This window comes from Meles meles, chromosome 2, assembly GCF_922984935.1.
Source record: "Meles meles chromosome 2, mMelMel3.1 paternal haplotype, whole genome shotgun sequence".
Lineage (NCBI taxonomy): Eukaryota > Metazoa > Chordata > Mammalia > Carnivora > Mustelidae > Meles > Meles meles.
Window position 1 is genome coordinate 22,113,155 of NC_060067.1, and position 7,761 is coordinate 22,120,915.

A 7,761-nucleotide genomic window follows, 5' to 3' on the forward strand; every position below is an offset into this window, starting at 1 on the left:
AGAAAGTCAAATACTGTATGATTCACTTATCTGTGGAATCTAAAAACAAAACAAATGAACAAACAAAATGAAACAGAAACAGACTCAAAAATATGGAGAAAAAAACCAATGGTTGCCAGAAGGGAGGGGAACAGGGAGATAGGCAAAATAGGTGAAGGCAATTAAGAGGTTAAAAAAGAAAGAAATCTCCCAAGGTAAACAAACCCCTTTGACCTGTCTATTTCAAGCTTTGGATTTACAGGGAGAGAGGGGGGGAAAAAAAAAGAAAGAAATTCATATGTATCCCATATTTCCCTTTTATATGTACTCCAACATTCCCATTTCAAGACTGGCTAAGTGACAGTTGTATTGGAGCAGTATGGATAATGTCAAGAGCAAAGATAATGCATCCCTTTGCCATCCTCACCTCACCTCTGTCTTCTTTCTCCCTGTATATCCTCAAAGAGATTATATTTCAGATTGCCTCCTCACCTAGATGGAGTAAAGAACTATCAATTTAGTTATTGTAGTCTGGTCATTCAATCCAGATTGACAGTCCAAATTTTTACCTTCCTGTGTCACCGTTCAGGATATGCGAGTAGAGGGGACCCAGAAATAGTAGAGAAACCAGGTGGAGGACTTACTAGAAGAACAGATGGCTGTGTATTGAGAATTACAGAGCAGATCACCCACATCAGGACTGAATGAAGTTCACAGCCAGACACATTCAAGGAGTCTCCAAATCCTAATGGAGACAGTGAAATCTGCTGAGCCAGGCAATGCCTTAGGATTATCATCAAGTCCAAAGCCTACAAGGAGTAGGCTTTAATTTCATGACCAGTAGACAGCTCAGTCATAAAGTAGACAAGAAACGTCTCCTAAAGATTAAAGGAATGAGGGATCACTCTACCTAGTAACTCATCTCTTCCATGCTAAGATCACCCAAACCCCAAACAAAACCTCCTTAATGACAGATGGTGTTGGAGAATGTCTACTTTTGAAGAATCTGATATTATCTGAGGATATTATTTAAAAGATCAGATTGGGCTATGACTTAAACAGAGTAGGAAATTTAAATTTGCTTTCAGTGTTAATGAGTGAGAAGGGCTTAGAAAAGGAAGAACAATTGTTCATACCCCAAATAAAGATATGATATTTTTCTGTACTATCGTGTTGCAGATTGAGTTTAATTTTGCAACCCACTAAACAAATAAATGATTAATTTTGCATCTCCATCTGTGTTCAATATAAAGATCCATACCAAATACACACATATAAATTATTTGGAGAGGAAAATATAGATAAATGATTGATTGATTGATTGATTGATAAAGAGATGATGGGTAGATGATAGAAGAAAAGTAAAGACTGGTAAAAAAAATTTATGAGAATTTCTCATTCTAACTAGTTTTCAAGCCTAGTAAACTATTTTGAGTCACCATAAAGGAGTTATTTCTAATCCAGGCCAACAGAGTTTAACTGCAACAAGCATAGCTTTGGTGCTGGCAAAATGGATGTGAAACAGGACTTCAGATCTACTGAAAATGGGTACCACCATCCTATCGTACTAGAAACAGCTATTTATAACATCATGAGGGCAATAAACACAGGCAGACTTAACTTCAACTGGTAAATTATGGTTTGGATACCATCTTACCCTCTCTATACATGTACCAGCTAAACATTAATTTAATCTACCAAAGAACACTCTTGTATTCAAACACCCATTTTTCCTAGGAAAATGAATTCAGTCTTGGAAACCTAGTATTTTTGACCAAAAATAAACTACTGTTTATTTTCATGAAGTGAAGTTTTGAGTGATTCTTTCAAGTGATTTCTTGTCCAGAAGGTAAATCCCACTGAACTCTACAACTGTCAGATATCCCTCACTTTCTTGATTATGTGATGTTTGCAATCTAGGAAAACCCTTAGGGAAGACTTTGATATACTGGGGTCTTTGGGGTCTATAATAAAACTTATTATTTTTCATAGTCCCTGAACCATGGGGACAGTGGCTTTGTTAGCAACCAACTCATCTATGTGTCAAAATCCACCTTACCTGATAAGCCAATAATGGATATTTATTTATGGAAGTGGAAAACTCCTATATGCAGAATTTATAAAAATAAGCACAGATATAATCTGACCATTTTTATAGATTCAGAGTTCACATATCAAAAAACTCAAAGCATTGTCTAAAGAGAACACCCCAAACCAGACTCTGAGGTAACTTTCAGGGAATAATATTTAGGAAAAAGCAAATGCCTCTGCTCAGTCATACTGGGAATTTACCACAAGTAACTTGGTAGACATCCCTGATATTTAAAAATTGTTGAATTGTAAATGCAATTTTTTTTAAGTTTGCTAATATTCTGTGAGCAGAATTTTGAAGTTAATCTGACACAAAAGTAGAAAAAAAAACTGTGGTACTTTTACTGGGTAGAAAACAAACATTTTCATTTTTATTGTGTCTCCATAAATACTCATTTTTTTGGAGGGTAGATGGCTCAGAAATATAGCTCTCAGAAATTAATTTCAAATTTTCTCCACTTGTGACCAAAGCACTGAGTAAAAATAGACTTTTTTCCTGGCTTCACCTACAATTGCCCATTGGTACCTTGTTCAAAGAATAAAATGTAATTCTCCTGGACAGACTTCAAAGCAGTGTGGTCATTAATCTGATAGGGCCCATTGGAGCCTAATGAAAATTGCCTTTTCCTAAAATTCAGTTTGAGACTGTACAATTTTAAAATAAGAATGGGAGAAAATCAAAGATTTTAAGTAAATAGTATATACTGAATACATACGTTATATGGAGTTTATGGGAATTATCTCATTTAATTTTCATACAATGGAATGTGCACTCTGACTATCTCTAGGCGCAGATGAGGAAGTCAAAGCTTAGAAATGTTAAGTACTAGCCTCTGCAGCCCCTACTGACACAGGACTAGGGCTGATGTGCCTGATGCCATTTAACCACTACCGTAAAGATCTAAGGCAAAGAAACAAAATTGGTAAATTCCATTAAAATAATCATTTTTTAATTTAGTTACCAGAAAAGGGGAAGGAGGTAGCAGGGAAAGAGAAAGCATATTGGGGGAAAAAAGAATTTATTGGAAAATATAATCATTATTATAAAAAAAGACATTTACACTAATGTTTTTTTTACAATCTGGTTATAGTGCAGTTAACATCCTTCCATCACCTAATTTGCAAGAGTTAGTTCACTTTAAAATCTGAGCTGTTTCTTCTTACTCTTTCTTTCTTGTGAACTAATTGCACATCATGCTTATATTGAACGTTTATACACCACAATTGGATGCCACACAAAAGAAGAATACAAGACAGTGTTCTAAATCAAAAACTCCTTTTTGTGAACCAGTAAAACATTCAACTATAATCAAGATTAATACTTTAATTTTTATCATAAGTTTGTATTTGTGGGCTCTACTGTGCTAATTAATACACTTAACCTGATCTATTTATTACCTCAGAATTTTCTAGTATCAAAGAAATGCCTGGGGCGCCTGGGTGTCTCAGTAGGGTTAAAGCCTCTGCCTTTGGCTCAGGTCATGATCCCAGGGTCCTGGGATGGAGCCAGGCATCAGGCTCTCTGCTCAGCAGGGAGCCTGCTTTCTCCTCTCTCTCTGCCTGCCTCTCTGCCTGCTTGTGATCTCTGTCTGTCAAATAAATAAATAAAATCTTAAAAAAAAAAAAAGAAAAGAAAAGAAATGCCTGAAGTCATTTTATAACTTTGGGTTAAGTGAATAATATTGGCAGCTGAATTAGTTAGATGTGTGTACTAATTGCCCAACAAAGCACTGTTTTTCTATTTAAGGAAATCTTCATTTAAAAAGGTCCTTCTCATATGAAGTTCTGATTAAAACAGTTATGTATATGCCTTCCCCTCCAGATGCAGTTCCCTGCGTTACATTAGCCTGAAATGTTTTTAGGAGACACAGACATTTATAATGAAACTATCCAGACTAAATACCTGTTCTAAGTTCTTTGCCTGGAAATGGTTTCATTATCAGTATATTGCTTCTTCAGTATTTAAATGCTGCACTATTTTAGCAAAGCACGACAGAATTAGCTTTGGATGTTGAATAGTTCAAACTGTTTCACATAATAAGTGTCTGCTTTCAATGTTTCCTGAGAGGTTATTTCACTTCTTGCTGCCTCATGAAGAGATGAAACTATATATAAAATCAGAAATGTGTCTGCCCTCTTGATTTCACAGCAAAATAAATCACAAAGGATAAATCATCCCCGATAATGAAAACGATGTTCTCTGAGGAACTCTCCTTACATAATACAGAGGAAGAATAGTAAACATTTTAATTTTTCATCTGAATCTATTGTTACAGGCCATTAGCAAAGATCATTACAGCCCTACACAAAAATCAAACTAATGTTGCATTGTCACCTTTCAAATGAGCGGGAGCCATTCATCATGTTCAGAAACAGAAAGTGATGTTTCTTTAATCAAATAGGCATGAATAAATTCATAATCTATGATATGAATTAGGGTGTTCTCACAAGAGAAAAGTAGCATTAACAGTCCAGAGAATGGTTTGATTCTTTAAGAAAATTTTTAATGTTTCTTCTGTACAAAGTGGCTATTATCAGCATTTATGTAAATTGAAATCATAAATAGACATATTATAATAATAATAGCAAAAGAATAAGACACTTATGTCTTTATACCAAGCCAGGAATGCCTTAAATGCTTTACATCTATAAATTCATTCAAAATAAGTATACTTATAAAGAAATTCCATTCCAAATGTCATCTGGCATCCATACTTTGGGAAAAACCCTTCTAATAGTTGACCTGTAATCTAAGGAAAATAGAAAGACTGTGAGTCAAGTAAACATAACTACCTATTTTTTTTTTAAAGATTTTATTTATTTATTTGACAGAGAGAGAGATCACAATTAGGCAGAGAGGCAGGCAGAGAGAGAGGAGGAAGCAGGCTCCCCACGGAGCAGAGAGCCCGATGCGGGGCTCGATCCCAGGACCCTGAGATCATGACCTGAGCCGAAGGCAGCGGCTTAATCCACCGAGCCACCCAGGCGCCCCCATAACTACCTATTTTAAATTGGGGATGTAAAATTTAGAATCTCCCTTCAAAGAGCATACAAGCTAATAGAGGGATTGGTATTCTAGTGGGCTTTTCCCATTTTCAAAAACTAGGACAATTTAAGCAACCTCCCAAAGTGCTGAAATCTCCGTAACAAAAATGAGAATAATTATAGGTTCCTGATTAAAGTGTGTAAAAAAAATATTGTGTAAAAGTCTTCACTTAGAGTGCACTCAATAAATGGCAGTTAAAATTCAACAAACCATTGAAATATTATTCTTCTCAAAAGCTTAGAAAACTCAAAGGGAAGCTTGTCAGAGTTTTAGTGTTCTGAGTTTGAGCAGTTGAATATCTGGAGACCAATGTAAGTAAGAACCTGACAGGCATAGCTTCTAGAAAGTAATGATAAAAACCTTTCTTTTAATATTTTTTCTCATTCTAAAGATAAAACATGTTCACATGTAATAAACTTTACATGAGAAAGTCTTCTCCTTCTTTACCCTTTCCTAATATTATCAATAATGGGAAATTGTCTCAGGTATATCTCACAGGCTAGTTTATTAGGGTTTAAAGAGTACATGTCCACTTTATGCAAAATAGTAATGTGTTCCAAACCTGTATGTATATAAAAAATTTACATATATTGAAGCCTCACCTTTTAGGCTTCCATGCCTTTTAAAATCAATGTTACCTTGGCTACATCATCTCCATCAGTTACTGAATTCTGAGAGGCCAAGTTCATTCTTTCAGAAACTTTGATGTTCCAAATTGTTCTTTCCATTCTCCCCAGTTATTTTGTATTGTTGTTTCTTTTATGAAGTCTACAGAGGAATAGAGCTCCTTTTTTCTAAAACATTGGGGATAATCTGTTTCTTCTCATGGGCTTACATAATATGATGTTCTCTGACATGTTCTTCCTCCCAAAACTTTGAAAAAAAGTAATAGGTAGCCTTGGGTCATAGAAGCAAAATGTCAAATTGCAATACAGTTTCAAGATTCAAAGATAAGAAAGTTTCAAGGAACAATTAATAGGAATTTCTGATAAAAGGGAAACCTCAAATCTGAAGGAAAAAAATCTTAACAATAAAAGCAGGAAGACAATGAGAAGTTGGTAAGCATCACTCACCAAGTGGCAAGGGAACCAGAACATCATCAAAGATGATGTATGAACTTCAGATAATTGCTTGAGTGAGTTTTAAATTTAAGACAATGAGATTTGAGGGATTGAATTTTGCAAAGTTTGGGCATTTAGTGAACAGATTATTTATGATTGTTAGAAAAACACTGTGGATCATTTGTTACTGAGACAGGAAAACATGAATAACTTAATAAAATATACATAATCCAGAGAAGATCTGAGCAAAATACTTCTGCAACATAAGGAGACACTTAAAATAGACCTTGGTCCAGAATCATTAGAATTAAAAGTGTAATTTCTGGCCAGTGAAGTGTAATAGAAGCATATCTAAGAAAATGGGATTTTAAAGTAGTATGTTGTTCCCTTATCCAAGGCCTCTATAATGTTGTCTCTTTAATGTTTACTTTTAAGATAGTAGTATAGGAAGGGCCCGGCCATTTTGACTTCCCGACCTTGGGCTGCTGCGCGTTACTGTCCGTAGTCATTCCGTGCAGCTATGTCTTTGCCCGCGGTGCAGCTGCTGAGGGGCCTGACGGGTCTCACCCGGAGGCTCCCGGTGCAGCGTGCCCAGATGCATTCCAAGCCGCCGCGGGAGGAGCTCGGGACCATGGATGTGCTGTTGGGCTCACCGCCTGCTTCCTGTGTTGCCTCCTGCCAGCGGGTTGGGTCCTGTCGCATCTGGAGAGCTACAAGAAGCGGGAGTGAAAGGGGCTGTCCTGTCCCTCACCCTGTGACCTGACCACCCCTGGCCTCTCCTGATCATGTCTGCTGCATTCCTGGCCGGATCATGTCCTTCAATTACAGTGACCTCTTCCTCAATCGTGACTTTTCCATTTCTCCTGGTGACATCTTGGGACCACGTATATTGGTTTATGAGGCCCTGCTCGGCAGGGCCCTCCTTGTGATAATAAAGTCTACTTAAACCTTTAAAAAAAAAAAAAAAAAGATAGTATAGGAAGGAAGCAGAAGGAAAAAAGCTTCTCTTCTTTTTTGTTTTTGGATAAAAATATATTTATTTATTTGAGAGAGAGAGAGAGAGCTTGGGAGGAGAGGCAGAGGGAAAGGGAAGAGAGAGGATATCAAGCAGACTCCCCGCTGAATGTGGAACTTGATCCTCAAATCCGGACACCAAGATCAGGACCTGAGTTGAAATCAAGAGCAGAATACTTAACCAACTGAGCCACCCAGGCACCTCAAGACTTTCATCTTTTCTTTCATTCAAGGAGTTTCCCATATAACACAATGTGTATAATTATATCAAACTTTAAATTAGTTTTACAATAGAAGAAGTAAACCTCCAAAGAGTTAACTTTCCACAATCCACGTAACAGGTCCAATTCAACAGAACCAACGATGAATGACTTCACACACAAACTTGTTAGAAATCCTTGGTTGCAATGTCAAAAACCCACCTTAAGGAAAAGGAGGATTGACTAGGCAGAGCACGGAAGATTTTTAGGGGCAGTGAGGCAACTCCCAATGATAGTATAATGATGAATACATGCCATTCTACATTTGTCCAAATGCACAGAATATATAACACCAAGCGTGAACCCTAAC

The 7,761-nt window shown here is 36.6% G+C and overlaps 1 pseudogene; it reads left to right on the forward strand.

Annotated features, from left to right (window-relative positions):
- The first annotated feature begins 6,633 nt into the window (after positions 1–6,633).
- Positions 6,634–7,079, forward strand: LOC123937188 (annotated as a pseudogene).
- Positions 7,080–7,761: the final 682 nt, after the last annotated feature.